A 15,962-nucleotide genomic window follows, 5' to 3' on the forward strand; every position below is an offset into this window, starting at 1 on the left:
TAATCTTCATGAATACATGTATGTTTCTTGCACTGTGACAAAAACGACGGTATCTAGGGCCATCAAATTTTGAATAATGTAATCCTCCACCCGAACATGGGCATCTAGAAGCCTGAATGTCGAATTTGTTTAATCTATTTCATATTTTGTAAAACTTTAACGAATTTTTGATTAACAAACTCAACGAGTTCAAAGCGAAGAATGGTAACACTGTATGGAAAATAACATTTTTATCTCCAGTGTGGAAATTCTAAAGATATGCTGTTTTCAAATGTATGTGGTTTACGGGCGAAGAACATGATATTCAATAAATATAGGTAACACACAAAACGTTAAAAAAGTTTCCTTTTGGGTCTAATATCAAATCTGAGTGATTCTAGATTTTATTTTATCTTTTTTTTTTTTTTTTTTTTCCATTCATTACACTCTATTATATAGAAAATTCTATGCTCCTAATTTTATAAATTACTAAACTAAATAATCCACTTTAATGCTAATAATTTAATGATGATATAATCAAATAAATTATCGTTTTTTAATGTTATTATAGTTTTGAAAATCACTGCCTGAAAATGCTCATTAAATTTCGAAAAAAAAAAAAAAAAAGATCTTGTTTAATTTTACCTTATTTATTTCAAAGCATTACTTACCATCAATCTTACTTAATTTTACTTTATTTTTACGCAAAATTAAGTCCATAAATTTTTTGCTTAGAGTTTTTACCCTTTCACCAAAGCAAAGATGTTTGTACAAGAATTACGCGTGAAAAAAAAATGCGCGAAATGCGGTAAAAAGTGCTTTAATGAGATATATTAAATCCTATTTGGAAAAAAAAAACTGTGACTTTTATAATCTCATCACTATACAACGTATCACATTTAATAATTAAATACAGTTATGTGATACAAATGCCATAGGTTTCAGTGTTAAAGTAAACCAGATCGTCCCTACTCTTTTTTGCGGACATGTCGGTGATGCGCGCCTCGCCCACTGGGTTAGTCTATCTCTTATAAGGTCCATGGTATGCCCCATAAATGAAGACATGCCAGTTAAAGTGGCTCGATTAACACCAAAATGGCAATAAAAGTTTCATAATTCGTAATTTTTTTGTCTGACAAAAAGGAAATGGATTCTCTGAAAAAAGACTTCATATTTTGTGAAAACACTTTTAGCTACGATATTTGTTATTATGAAATCTTGTCAGATAATATTTTTGCCTAGCACAGGAAGTGTATGAAATTATTGTTCCTATTTAATAGTTCAGCTTTTGAATATGCTACTGTTACGTTTCTAATTTATTAAGTTTTAAAACTTCTTTTAATATCCTAAACAATAAATTGAAATAATTACTATATTGTCAAAACGTCGTAACTCTAATAGAACGTATAAGGAGATTTAACTAAATTAATATTTAATAACGCTACATTAAACATGACTTTGAAGATAGAATAGAAACTGAACAGCATAAAACTAAATATTTGTATGTTGCATAATATTTTCTTACCCGTTTTCATAAAATATAAAGAAATAAATATATGAATAAATAAAAGTTTTATATTCATTTAGATAACAATTGCGGTACTTTGTTGCACATTTAAACTTTACACAAATAGCAGATTTCATGAAACCATTCTTTTTTTTTAGTGGAGTAGCTTTTCTTTTAGTAAATAGTTTTCATATTATCGTTGTCTAATACATTTTTATTGTTTTATATACCAGATCCAAGATTGAAATGCAGTTACATAAAATCCTTAAATTTGAAATTTTTTAAAATGGATCTTTTGCTTTTACAGTCTAGATATTAGTACAAAGTTATGCCTTTTATCAATGATGTTTTCCTCTAACAGAAATCTCATTAGATAGATAGGAATATAATGTCTAAAGTTTTGAAGAATTTGTCAGTTTTTCATCATAAGATAAGCTTTTCGGCTAAACTGAGATAAGGTTTCCGGTTAAAGTGGATATCTTCAGTGTTTATTCGTGCTCTTTTTTTCAACATTAAGTAGCATTAAGTAGAAGCTGTCATGCTTTTGACTATAAACGTAACAGTATCCAATCTACCCATGCACAAGCCACCCGTATGATTCGCGATCCATGTGTCTTACATTTCACAGCCAGCTCTCTGAAGAATATCCACTGGCTACAAGAATGTAAATAACGACCATTTAGATTTCTTTTCTTTTTCTTCTAATAAAATTTCTTACTTTACGTTTCTTAAAATGTTTCGTTTTCTTATTATTTTTGCTCAGAATGGTGCCAATCAGTTTGCAGTTCAGAATGTGGCCAATCAGTTAGCAACATTCCTTTTTTTTTTTGCCGTCAGTCAGGATATAACCATTCCCAAATTATTTCACAGTTATAATAAATACTTACTTATTATCCGTCGACAGGAAAGGTTGACTGCCATCGAATCATAAAAGTTGGCAGACATCCCTCTAAAGTTGAGCCAGTCTTTCCATCGAATTTCTGAAGGAACTAATAAACAATCAGTATTCGACTTATATTCATTTTGTGCTTCGTAGAAATATAAAGTTTGATAAATGACAGTGTTTGATTATGTATATTAATAAGATTTATTGCTATATTGAAAAGATATGATTAACAAGTTTCCGAAGGAAAAATATTTAATAATGCATGTATTCAATTATTTAAAAAACAAATATTTTATAATCAAACTCTTTCAATTGCATAAGCCTAATAAAAGATTTAATTAATAAATTTACCACAAAATTTGTTCAAAATGTATGTATCTCATAGTTAAAGTGCAGTTAATGTGTACTCGAAAGTAAAATTGATAATTTTAAATCTAAGAAATGTAGCACAAATTGAGATAAGTGTTGTGCGGTTAATATAAGTTTTCTAATATTTTTTGCATTTGTATTACTTTATGCACTGATGTTCAAATTAAGAGAATTTTCCTGTTTATGCGAGTATCTTCAAAACTGATGGATAGATTTTAAAGAATTTTCATATGGAAAACTTAAGAGGCAAAAGAAATTTTATAAAATATGGCAACAAAATATGATAGGGATTAGATTTTAAAGATCTTCCCAAAAGTTTAATATCGTTTATCTTGTGATTGTCTTAAGTTCAGCTGCTCGCGCCACCAGTTGACGTCACATATTTCGTAATAGCTGTCCGCGCAAAGAAATCACACCACACATTGTCTTTACCATGAGTTCTTTAGAGTTCCGAGTATCGTGTAATAGCTTCTGTGATTTACGAATAGTTGTGTTAATAGTAAAATTGATTGGTTTAGCAACGCGGAGTCATGTCTTGTAGAAAATAACACCGAGCCACTTCCACAACACTTATAAACAGTAGGGATTATAGGGATATGGCTTAGAAGAAATGGCGCAACATTTTATAGGATATTAGGGGAATATGCATTTAAGCTAACATGGTAATATACCTTAGGTATGTTTAAAAATTGAAAATTATGAATGCTTTTATAGAAATACATTACATAGTTTTCACTTTTTAAATTTAATGAATTAGATATATGATGAATTAAATGTATTTTTATTTAAATCCATCAGATTAAAAAGGAAAAAAAAAATATCCTTTAAGAACTGCATCTGTTGAATTTAAATAGTTTGGTTTATTAATTAATAACAGACAGATTAAGTATGAAAGAGTGATACCTTACGTTTTTCTCGCTGACAAAAGATTTGAATGAAAAGTGAAACAACGCGTTAAAGTAAAGTAAAAAAAAAAAAAAAAAAATCAAAATTGCGTTTCGAAACTAATAGCTTGTTGAGCTAATTAAGTTACTTGAAATTGCATAATAGGTGTAAACTGTACAGAAAATGAATAATCAAAGTAATTAGTACGGTAACTTAAGCTAAAATTTGCAACATTAAAATGATAAACTTTATTCGATGACTAAAACACATTTGTTCATAATTTCGAGAAAACGTTAGTTAGCATATATCTGCATGGTTCCGTTTGATCTACCCTTTCCATATAAATTCACAGAAACAAGTGAACTTGACAGGAACTTGATCTGGTTCGTCATCATCATCATCGTCATCTTTTCTGCCTTTCCCTGGTTTTTTGCAAGTACATTCATGGTCCTTGCAGCAGCCACCTTTCTTAGGGTCGCATGGATTATTCTTTGCAATACATGTACTAAAGCATAAAGAATAACATTGTATTAATTGTGAAATATCTGCAATAAATAGCATTAATATTAAATCACATTTTATTTGAACACATTTCATAATTTAATTATATCGCTTGCGAAGGCCAAATCTTGCATACAATCAAATGCTGTATTACAGCCTAAAGAATAATGTTAAATATTAAGTTATGGTTACTATGTTAAATTTTACGTCACTTATTCTGAACCTGCTTTGGAAAGTACAGTAGGACTTCTCGATACAAATGTATATGGATATAATATTTTCCTGATATGAACCAGTGTTCGAGCAATTTTTTATATCTGTATACGAGAAAAATTTGGGATAAGAGCCCAAGTCAGAGGGTCGTAGTGCGACACCATGGGGCGCTGTGATCAAAGCGAAGAGCAAGCTCGCTCGTTCAACTGGTAAAACAAATATTAGATTAAAAATTGGTTACCATTTAAATTATCAAAATTTAAGTTTTAATACTTTAATTCTAAAACTTAGTGCAAAATTTGGGCCAGTTTAAGACTTATCAATTTCTTTATGTATGGTTTTATTTTACTTAGTTTTAACGGTAAATTAGGATCCACTTTCAATTTTACTCTGCATTTATTTTTCAAGTATAACATAGAAGAAAATCCTTGTTCACACAAACAGGTTAAGCAAACAGGAAATAAAAATTTAATAGCTTTATTTGAAAAACCTCTAAATTCTTTTAATTATAAGCTTCATGATGAATGGAGCAGTGAGAAACTTAGGTGCGTCTTTCTTTATTTGAGAAATAACACCGAAATGTTTTTTTCTTTTTTTTTCTTTTAAAGCCCGAGTCCCATCACTGAATACCGTAATGCACTTATTCCAAAGAATAGCATTCTCAGAGATAAAAGTATCAATCACTTTGAAAATGTCATTTGTAGTTGCTCTATCACTAAGAGATTCACAAAATGGCAATTCGTTTATCTTCTTCGAACCGTATGCAAATTAATAATTGAACAAAGTTCGTTATATCAGCGCTTTCACCCAATTCCAATACGAAATATTCACTGCGTCTTATTTTTTGAATAAGTGTCTCTTTCATGGAATTTGCCATTTCATGAATTCGTAAACTGTGTCATTTGATAACGGAATATTATTAAGTTCATTAGCCGCTTTTTCGTTGAATAATGTTAGAACGATATCTTTAGCTGCTGGTAATATAAGGTTTTCTCCAATCGTGTGAGCCTGGCCAGTCTTACCAATTTTTAGGCTTACTAGGTAACTAGCCTCCACAACGTTTTCACTTTAATTAACAAAAGCTTTCATTACTTATATACTATTTTTGAATTCTGATAATTTCCTCTTAAAACATTCTCCAAATTTATCCGTTAAATTGCTTAGATTCAAGATGTCTGTTAAGAAACGATGTTTTCATACTTTGATTGAACAATAATTCACCGTAAACAACACTCTGATCTTGAAGGTCTATTTCATCCCCATTCCAAATAAAGCCATATGATAATTAACTTGATGATAATTTTCTTTTGAATACTCGTATTGCTAGTATATTGTGCTGGATCAGTCACCTGTGAATCTTCACTTTTCCGCGTAGTCAATCCTAGCCATTTTTCCATTTTGAAAATCTAAGTATAATTCATTATTTTTTCACAAATATTTAAATGCACAATGTGTCACATGTTCTTCAAGAACAAACGACGATACACTCAAATCGCGTAGAAAAGTAAGTAATACAAAGAAATAAGAAGACAAAATATCTGCTGTTAGAGACAGAAAATCGACCTAAAAAATGATTCTAATTGAAAATATATGGAATATGTGCCCCGCAATGGTGGCCATATAAAGTGTAGACATCAGGACCACCCTGGTAGACATGCTCATAAATCGATCAACTCTTGCATTAATGATATACTATTATCTTCTTATAGAACTTATTTTTATTTCCTATTAAATACATCACGCATTTCTAACCCTCTTTCTAAAAACATCATTTATGACAAATTTTGCTATGCCTATGTCTAAAAGAATATTTGTGAAGATAAAAAGGTTTATTTTTCTAAAGTCTGCGAGCGGTTATAGACCTTTAACAAAGCTCAGATCGCATAATTTCACCAGTGTTACAGAAAAAAAAACTAACTGGTAAATTATTTGTTGGGGTATTTAATTTTTCAGTTTAATTGTTAAAAATACTCTGTTTCTTTGCGTACTACCTACTTTTCTCTCGCGTACGATCAGTTGAGAATAGATGATCTAGATCATTTCGTACAGTATTTTTTTTCAAACAGCGATCATTTCCGCATGATAAATTTTCACGTAAAACAAACATGTGCATTTAGCCCCCAACATCAAGTGGTATTTTATACGCTACGTAGCATAAAATTTTCTCCTTTTAAAAATTCGAAGTGGTTACCAAACAACTGGGAAAAATTCTGTCACGTAAACACTTGTTGCAAATTATTATTAAGAAGCATTTTGATTAACCTTGTTGCTCTGATAAAAAAGACACTTATTTATGTAATACGGATGACAAATAATGCCTCGCTGTTTGGCAACACACACAGTTCGTGTTTGAAGGGACAGAAGCTTCTGCATTTCTCGGAATGAAACTACTTAAATCGTGACTGAGAATGCGAAGAGAGAACACGAATTGAGTTCAGGTATAAAAAACAGAGGATTTATGGGTTTCAGATATTTCTACTTCATTTTAATTCGTTAATTCCTAATTGGTTAGAATATTCACCATATAATTCGCCAAAAATAAGAAACAGTGCGGTTTTAACAAATTACATGTGATTAACTAATACGTAAAAATAAATTGCTCGTTAGTTACTGATATCATATTTTTAAAATACAATTAATTACTTTTTTATACTTCTTTTTTCCATTTGGAAAACTAAAAGTTATGCTAAATTATATTTTAACGTGGGTGATATACTTCAAAATTTACTTTCAGAAACGTACAAGTTAAGCTCTCTTTAACGTAGTATGAAGTTCCTTAAATATTTTGTGTAATGGTTCTTTACGTAATTTTCGTGTTCTGTATGAAAGCGTTTCTTCGATTGAACTATGGATTGGATTCAGGTCTAAAATATATTTATTTTTTGATATTTTTCCCAATTTATAAAACTTACATAATCATTTCTTACATTTTCTGCTTAAACTAATAACTCAAATTGCTATTCTGGAAACTTACATTATGTGATTCATTTCTAAAATGAAAATAATTTAAAGATTAAAAACTAGACCCATTCCAAAATACACTAAATGGTTGAATATACTTCATTAGCCGTTAAAGAATCCTTCATAAATTACTCAGCTATATAATAATCGTTTATATCCATTGTAAAATTGGATATGGTTTTATGTCTTTTCTGTTCTGCTTATAATTCATTACACCTGAAAAGACTTTGCTAAGTTTAATTGCGTATCGTATAATATTGTTTTGTTTTATCATAAAAGAGTGGCTTGTTTAGCATAGAAGCTTCAAGTTATAACAATTTGTTAAATTTCTGCTGAGAATGTTATCAAAGTTACTGGAAAAATTCCGCTACTACGACAATGGACGTATGTCTGAACCAGGATAAAGCATTTTCTATTAGTATAATTTCGCAATGAAAAACTTAAAGTCTACACTCACAGGAAAGTACTCTGGAGAAATTGTCAGAAGAAAATGAGTTGCATGAAAAATTCAGAATTTATATTCCACTAAAATCTTGATCAAACCTGTGATTGAAGCTGGGCCCAGCACTTGTTATTTACTCCTCTGAATAATAAGAAGCAAATAACTCTACCAGGAATGCGACCAATAAACAGCCGAAATACTACGATACATTCCTCTCATTCTCCTTCAGATTATGTTGAGTTTAACTGTATTATAATTAATGTAATAAAGTTCCATTTGTACATAAAGGAAGAAAAAAGGTAACTAAGTTGAAACCAGTATTAGCAATACATTTAATTATAGTATAAAGAGAAAATTTCTAAATTTTGCTTTTGTAAGTTTTCGACTGAAATCTATTGGGTGTTTCTTACAGTTAAATCAATTCTAGTTTAATTAAACTTGCAAGCTAAGCTTCTAATAGTAAATGTAGTTGACACGCAGAAGACAATAAATGTGCGCGTAAGAAAATAATTATTTCAGTTCTACTTACTCTTTCCGTTCCAGTTCATTTTTGAAGATTTCTAAGTATGCTAGAAAAAGATAAAAAAAAGTGTTTTAAAATGGTAAGCCACATTTATAAAAAATATATTTAAAATTTATTAACCAAAATATGAAATCTGAAAGGGTTCTTATTTTAACGGTGGCCCAGAAAGGCTCTTTTAAAGTTTATAACGGTTAATTACTAGAAATTATCAATTGAGATGGCCCAAGTGGAATAGCAAAATATTTTATGGCCTGATAGAGAAATATACTTTTATACTAACATGAGATCGTTATATATCTTCCTTATAATTGAAAACTGAAAATATATATATAACGTAATTCTGTAAAATTATTTAGTGTTTTTAATTAGAATATCCTGAATGAAACGCATTTTTACTTAAATCAATCAGATTTAAAAGCAAAAATATAGTACTCTTAAAAACTGATTCTATTGCTTTTAAAGAAATTAATATACTAAACAGTAACGGAATGTAAAAAGATAAGTAGACAACAGTCTCGAACGAAAAATAAAACAACTGTTTATAGTGGACAAAATTTTATTTAGATTTCTTATGAAGCATATTATTAAATAGCCTATCAAACTAAACATGAAATGTTTGTTAAAGGGAATTCTTAATTGATGCATAATGTTTTCTAATATATTAATAAAACAGAAATAGAAGTAATACTTATATTATCATCTCTAATAACTGATGCTATTGCAATACTGAAGCAGCAGAGTGTGCATACTAAGATGAGTTTCATTGTAGCTAAATGGAAAAGAAGGATAAAAAGCAGTTATCATACAAACAAATATCAAGTCTTTTAACAGGAACTACTGCTTTACTTCACTGCACTGATTACCAAAATTTGTTATACTACAAGATTGCTCAAAAAAGTATCTTAGAACTACATAATATGTTCATAAATGCCATTCGAAACTTATAGGTCATAGACATAGGTCACCTTATAATTCGAGTTATAGGAATATTTTAAATCACGTAACTAGTACGATAATTATGTTTTAAATCACGCAACTTGGTATTTTATGGTAACTTTAAATTTAAAAAATTCATTTCTGTAAAATTTAAGAAATTGAGTTTAATAAGGTTCATCGGATCCAGTAGTTATGTTTAGTACATATTTGCACATATTCTAGGAAATGAAACAGTAAGGTTGGCTCCCGTCTGACAAAAAATTCACCGAAATATTTAATTTCAAAACATAGGATTATTTTAGATTTTTCATGCCAAAATTTCATCCTTTATGGCTGTTCTTGAATTACATTTGTCATGTTGAATGTTATTTTCACATGGATAATTTATAAAATTTTAAATGCCAATAATATTTTATTACTGAGTACCTATTTTCAAAGTTAAAATTACAAAAATTATGGAATTTTAATTAATTAATTAATTAAAAATTATTAATTAACGCAAATAATGTAAGGAGTTGTTTATGCCAGCCCAGTCACTGAAGACAGACACTGGTTTCTAGAACTCGAATTATATAAAATTCTACAAATAAGATAACTTTCTGAAAAACCATTATGCTGATAAATATATATATAGCGGCTTGCGAGCCTGATACGGCTCTCGCAGGCAATGTGTGCGGCTCATGCATATAAAATATACGTATGAAATATGGTGAACTAAAACTGTTCAGTGTCCAAAAGTAATTAATTAGTTTAGACTCTTTTTACAAAGTTATAAGGGATTTCTTTCTATCTAAAACCTCCTCCACTACTTGTATAATAATGTAAATATGAACTTGTAGCTTTTAGAAAATCTAGATGCGGCTCTCGAACATTCTTGGACTCAAACGTGCGGCTCTTACTGTCATGAAGTTTGGCCAACCCTGATATATACTATTTCACTACTAAGAAATTATTAATTAAATAGTTTTAATATATATGGATTTTAAAGTTATTTATGTGAACATTCATTATTTATTTTACTAACTAACAAAAGCCACGTAACCTATTAAAAAGTGAGTTGCATAATTTTAGGGGTGACATTCGTAATTTTTCAGAAAAATATTTGGCTAAACGTTCTTTAGACGGGCAGCTACATCTGGTGAATTTTAGCGATTTGACATTAAAGACCGTCTGATAATGCTGTGTAGATAATATGTATATATTTGTCTTCTGTTGTTATTACAGTTTCGTGGACTATAACGAATAGAGTCTATCAATGTCCAGGAGAAGTCGTTTGCCCGATTCGTTGAGGTGGCGGGCGATCCGGCTGAATAAAAATGAGGATGTCACAAGCTGATGCTGCACGAAATGTCCTTATTTCTAGCTGTCCTGGAAGTAAGTTCTGTCATCCTAAAAGTGCATCTGAGGAGTCTAAAGTCATTTTTTTCATATTTAATTGGTGAAAATTTGGTTTTCCTAATGAGATGATATTTGATTAAAACTTAATTACTGAAAAATTTTGTCAGATTGGTTGGTAAGATTTATTTGATTACCGCAAAGTACTCAAGAGTTATCTGCCTAAAAGGAGCATGTCTTCGTTAAGATCTTTTTAAGGGAAACTGGCTCGTATTCAACGTACACATGAAGAAATCCACGAAAACTCCCGTCGATCCATCTCATTCGCCGGGATTCAAACCCCGAACCGAGCTATCAGTATTCAGCCACTTTACCACTTGCCGCTGCAGATCCTTTTCGAAAAGTAAAAAATGAGTGACCACTTGAGTTTTAATGCTACAATGAAGTATCTTAAGTGTGAAAATTGAGGAATAGCTCATGCAAACTTAAACATGCAGATTTAGTTAAATAAATTGAAACATACTGAAAAGAGCGAATTATGCTCGACTGTGCACAGATTAGCACTCATTTTCTTCTAAATAATGTATAATAACTGTCGTATATTTAAAATCCTGAATTTTGTAAATTAATATATATGTTAATTATAGACAAAAAGTAAGAAATTTAAAACCAAAACCACAATTACACGAAGGAAATGAATTTCAAAACGAGTAAAATCCAAAATCTCATATTTTCGCCAGTGACGCCGAACTATTAACTCTATGCGTCCAATTTTGAATTTCTGCCTGTAATCTTTGTTTGCTTTTGGTAAGTTATGATTTCCATGTTTTCTATTTCTTTTACTTCATTAGAAATCGAAATTTGTTTACGTATGGATTTGTTTTTGCATATTTTTATTTCATTCTCGGATTTCCTCTGCTTCGAGAAGGAGTTCAAAATTTTCGGGTGAACTGTTATAATTAAGTAATTTAGACCGGTTCATCAGCTAACTTTGGATGAACGCAGTGTTTTCTCAAGGGGTGAGTTCAATTGAGCCTGATCTACCTCTTCTTGATAACGTTGAATCAGATTATGATTGAATTCCTCTTCCTATGTGTTTTTTGTAATTTTTGTATTTCCCATATATATTTATTGTTGCGTGCGTACGGGTTCGTTACGAAATGAATGCACACGTCCTATGAAAAATGAACAAAAATTTATTATTATCACAACAAAAATGCTTAATTTTCTCAAATTATCATGCAATATTACAATATCTCACAGTAGTTATCTTTTAACTACTCAAATATCCAATAGAACGTAATTCAAAACAGCTAAAGAACGCTAATCCGCGAATTCGCTACAATCAACAAGAGCAGTTTTCTAAACAACAACAAACTAAGCAAGCAACTAACAAACTGAGATGTTTTCCTCCTTTTATAAGATTTTAAAATCACGCGCTAGAATTTTCCAGTACTTTTTCGAAATCAAAAAGAGATATTTATTTATTTAATGCACGCGCTCTTGTATTTTCAATTTTCCGGCTTAGCTTTCTTTTAATATTCGTCACGCGCTGCACTGCGCGAGAAATAAAACCATTTAATTTATAATTGAACTAACATTAGCTTTTTAAATACCAAATTCGTAACAATATATTTCTTCTGCTTTGATGACTATTAATTGATTTTTTGTATGCATATTTATCGGAAATTTTGGATTACTAGTTTTAAATTTAATTTTTTTCAAGTCGCTCTATTTTGTTCTAAATATCTTACGTTCTGTCCATAATTTATTTTTCGATAAATTTTTCGCAGCATATAAGAAGAGATAAAGTTTTGGCGCAGTAAAACTCCCAAAATGTGTTCTGCTGAGTACCCAATTTAGCACCATTCCTAATAGTGGGAGGATAAAATTTAAAATATGGTAATGGCAGCAAAAATGATAGAAGAAACGGAAGACATTTAAAGGTACATGCGTCTCATCTATGTTACCTATGGGAAAAAAAACGTTCTTACTACCAGTCCATTTGTTATGATTCAAATGCATTTCGAACAGCTTGTGGTCAGCGCTTGGCCGCCGTGGATTTGCATTTCTGAAACTTGTAATTAGATTCATGTCGCTGTGTAAAATAGATTATTGCTTTAATATATTTTTCTACTGACCCTCATCTTTGCTTTATAATCTACCTCATCCAACCTCTATCACATGAACTGTCACGCAAAATTTCACGCTAAAATAAGTATGATAGGAGACATCTTTCCACAAAAAAATAACACCAAGATCTTCTTGTACTCACAGCTAGTATTTTTAAGATTAAATTTTCTTCAGCTCAGTTTAAATTTCTATTTAAAATTACTCCGTATTATCAGCCAGTATGTATATATATATTGGCTGACACATATTCATATCGGCATTACACTTCTTGTGTCTTCACTGATTATTTTGTATTTATGTTGCTAGATCAACTTGGCGAATTTTCACTTTTTAAAACAGAATTTTGAAAATCTGAGAAATTCCCAAATAGCGTTCTATCCCCAAATATCGCTATTTTTGCAGTTTTTTTTTGGTCTTGTTTATTTATAAAATGTTAGCATATACTTCTTGTATTATTATGCATTTGCTAATGTGCACTCTTATACATTTCCATTTCTTGTACTGCTAATGCTTGTACTGCTGGTTAGCAGATTCGTGTATATTTAAAAAAAATAGAGTTCATGTTTAGAAGACATTCAAGATCAAATTTATGTAAAGCATTTGAAGCTGACTTATTTTATTGTGTTTCATTTAAGCTTGTCACATATGTTACATGGACCATGGGAACCAGAAAATTGCAGTACAATTAATAGTTCAAATATGTACTAATAGGTCAAAAGGTGAAGCATAAAAAAGCAAGAAACAAAATCTGGAAAGTTACAACTTTATCTAGCATTTTTTTTCAATATGTACTCAATATATACTCCATTTGGATCAATTATATCTTCAAAACATATTTAACAGTTGGGTTGGGAGTAGTGTTTCTTTAAATAATTTTCATAACAAAGCATGTTTTGTTTGTTTTCAGTTCGCACAGATTCTATCCGCTTCTCCCACAGATCCGATCTTTCAGAGTTACCGATCACTAGAAACGGATATTAAAGTATGGAGAAAAAGGAGACTAAGCTATTGAAAACTTTTCGGAATTTCCAGATCGTCTTCGAAGTGAGCACAAAACAGTTTTTTCACTCGTCTGATATATGCGGTGTTGCATCATTTTTGAAGACAGTAGTCTCTAACATTCTTTTTCTTGTAAGGCAGGAATGATTTACTGCTCAAAAAATTCTCAGTAACGAGTACTAATTACAGAACGCCGTTTAAGGCACTGAAGAGTACTTTCGGGAAAAATGAAGAGGCTGTTCTTACCCAACACTGGGATTAACATTAAATCACATGCAATACTTATGAGTATTGCTTGTTATGTGTAGAGGAAACTGCGTCTCATCTGACCACAAAATGTTCCAAAGTCATGCATTATCAACTGCTATTTTATCAAAACTCTAGTGCGTTAATGTAGATTTAGAGGATACAGTTCTTTTTTCCCCCTTGGGTTTTGTGCAGATACTATTTTCAAAGATGTGGAAGAATCGTTTTTGTACTTAAGATCAAGGAATAAACAAACCAAGTAATACTGCCTGGTTGTTTGTCGAAGAACATCGTAAAAGAAATTGTTTGTCAAGCATAACAGCAGCAAATTCTTTCACAAGTTTCGTTTGAAATCTGTTTTCGTTCTCTTTTTAGCAGCACATTCAACTGAACACGCTAAGCAAATTTAAAGATCACCTTTTTCAAATCTTTCTTCGACACAGGCCCTTCCACAAGCCTTTAGTACGTTAATATGTTCGCTGTGAATCTCAACTATTGGTGAAAATCTTATTGAAAAACTTGACTAGTAAAGTTCAATCTATCAATTCTAAAGGCATGGAGAAGAATGATTTAAGAGTATTTTTCACTAACATTTTAAAGAGACCCTAATTTGCATAAATTTATTTTTACACTTCGTTAAAAGTGCATTCTACTGGTTGAAAATTAAGTTCTTGGTTCTTACGTGATCTCATCTCACTTAAACTATGCTACAAAAATCTAATTCCCTCGATAGTTATCTACATTAATTTCAAATTAAATCTTAATTTGGATTACAAGTTTAAATGCAATAATTATTTCAGTTCGTACGAATAGCTTATTCAGAAATTATGTGAAACCGCAGTGCTTTCCTTCGCTAGTGCATTCTCATTAGAATTGATGAATTTAACCACGTAAAAGGTTACCAGCGAGGAAATTCCATTTGGCATCGGTTGTACCATTTTTGGCGACTTTCTCGCTTGCGCCGTCAAAATATACCTCTATATCGAAAAGTACCTCTTTATGTTTGATATTAAGTCTAAATAAATCTGTAAGGCTTAATAAGTCTGTTAGTAAGGCTTTTATGTTTAATTTTCTTTCACCAAATTATTTTCAATTTAAAACATATAAACACATTCCAAGTTTTCGAATTTGAAAATTACTTGCAACTTCCAGCAAAACATTGATAAATATAAGAGAATCATTGCTGTTTTGATTGCAACCCAAATGCCTGAGTGTTAAATTTCTGGAGGTACTCTTCTTTAAATATTGAAAAATATTATTGTATGCAAACACGAAATTTTTTTCATATAAACGTGAAAATAATTTTCTAGAGCGATTACGGTTTACTGGAAGCAGGAAAAATGAAAACTGAGCAGTGCCTTCGACATGACCGAACTCAAAATTTTCCGACCACTAGCCATATGTGCTTCCAATTATACCACAAACATATGCAGTAGAAAAGGAGAAAAATCCTTTAGAAATTCATTAAAATAAATTTTAGACTATAAGTTTCATAAATAAGATGCTTGTTCTATTAAATATTTTTTTAAAACAAAATATTGTAATTCTTCAATGTAAATTATTGAAAACTGAATGACAAAATGCTCTGTTTTTAAATTTCATAAACAAATAAACGCACCATGTGCATAAATTTATGAAGTATACTTACCGAAATTTTATGAACATAAGCTTATAAGCTTAATACAGATGTATTAATCTGGGCAGACGACTACTCTTGAGGAAACTTAAGAGTGAAAATTGTTCACTTCATGCAAAGTATTTATACGGAGTTTAAAGGAATGAGCTTCCTTTATTTGTCAATCAAATGATGTGTTTATTTAATTCATATTCCTTCTGCCTTCCCACATTCAACTGGAAATAGTCATTGTCTAATTTTTGATTGACAGGAATGTGGTATTGCAGATGCCGAGCATATAACATTTCTAGTAAGGCGTATGAACATTCTGAGATGAACAAAAAAATATGAGGATAGTTCAAGCTTCTGCTTCTACTTTGTTGGTTATTTATTTACATATATAACATTTTTAAAGCATCCCTTAATGTTAAG

At 30.4% G+C, this 15,962-nt stretch overlaps 1 long non-coding RNA gene across 1 annotated transcript; it reads right to left on the minus strand.

Moving 5' to 3' along the window:
* Window positions 1-3,850: 3,850 nt before the first annotated feature.
* On the minus strand, window positions 3,851-15,699 carry LOC146997778 (uncharacterized). The gene is made up of 4 exons (XR_015040845.1): window positions 15,564-15,699; window positions 8,955-9,035; window positions 8,273-8,312; window positions 3,851-4,131 (listed from the first exon to the last, which is right to left on the minus strand). It is a non-coding gene; the product is annotated as an uncharacterized LOC146997778 (long non-coding RNA).
* Window positions 15,700-15,962: the final 263 nt, after the last annotated feature.

Source organism: Stegodyphus dumicola, chromosome 4, assembly GCF_044657685.1.
Source record: "Stegodyphus dumicola isolate Sdum_Otavi_A_Nest chromosome 4, ASM4465768v1".
Taxonomy (NCBI): Eukaryota; Metazoa; Arthropoda; class Arachnida; order Araneae; family Eresidae; genus Stegodyphus; species Stegodyphus dumicola.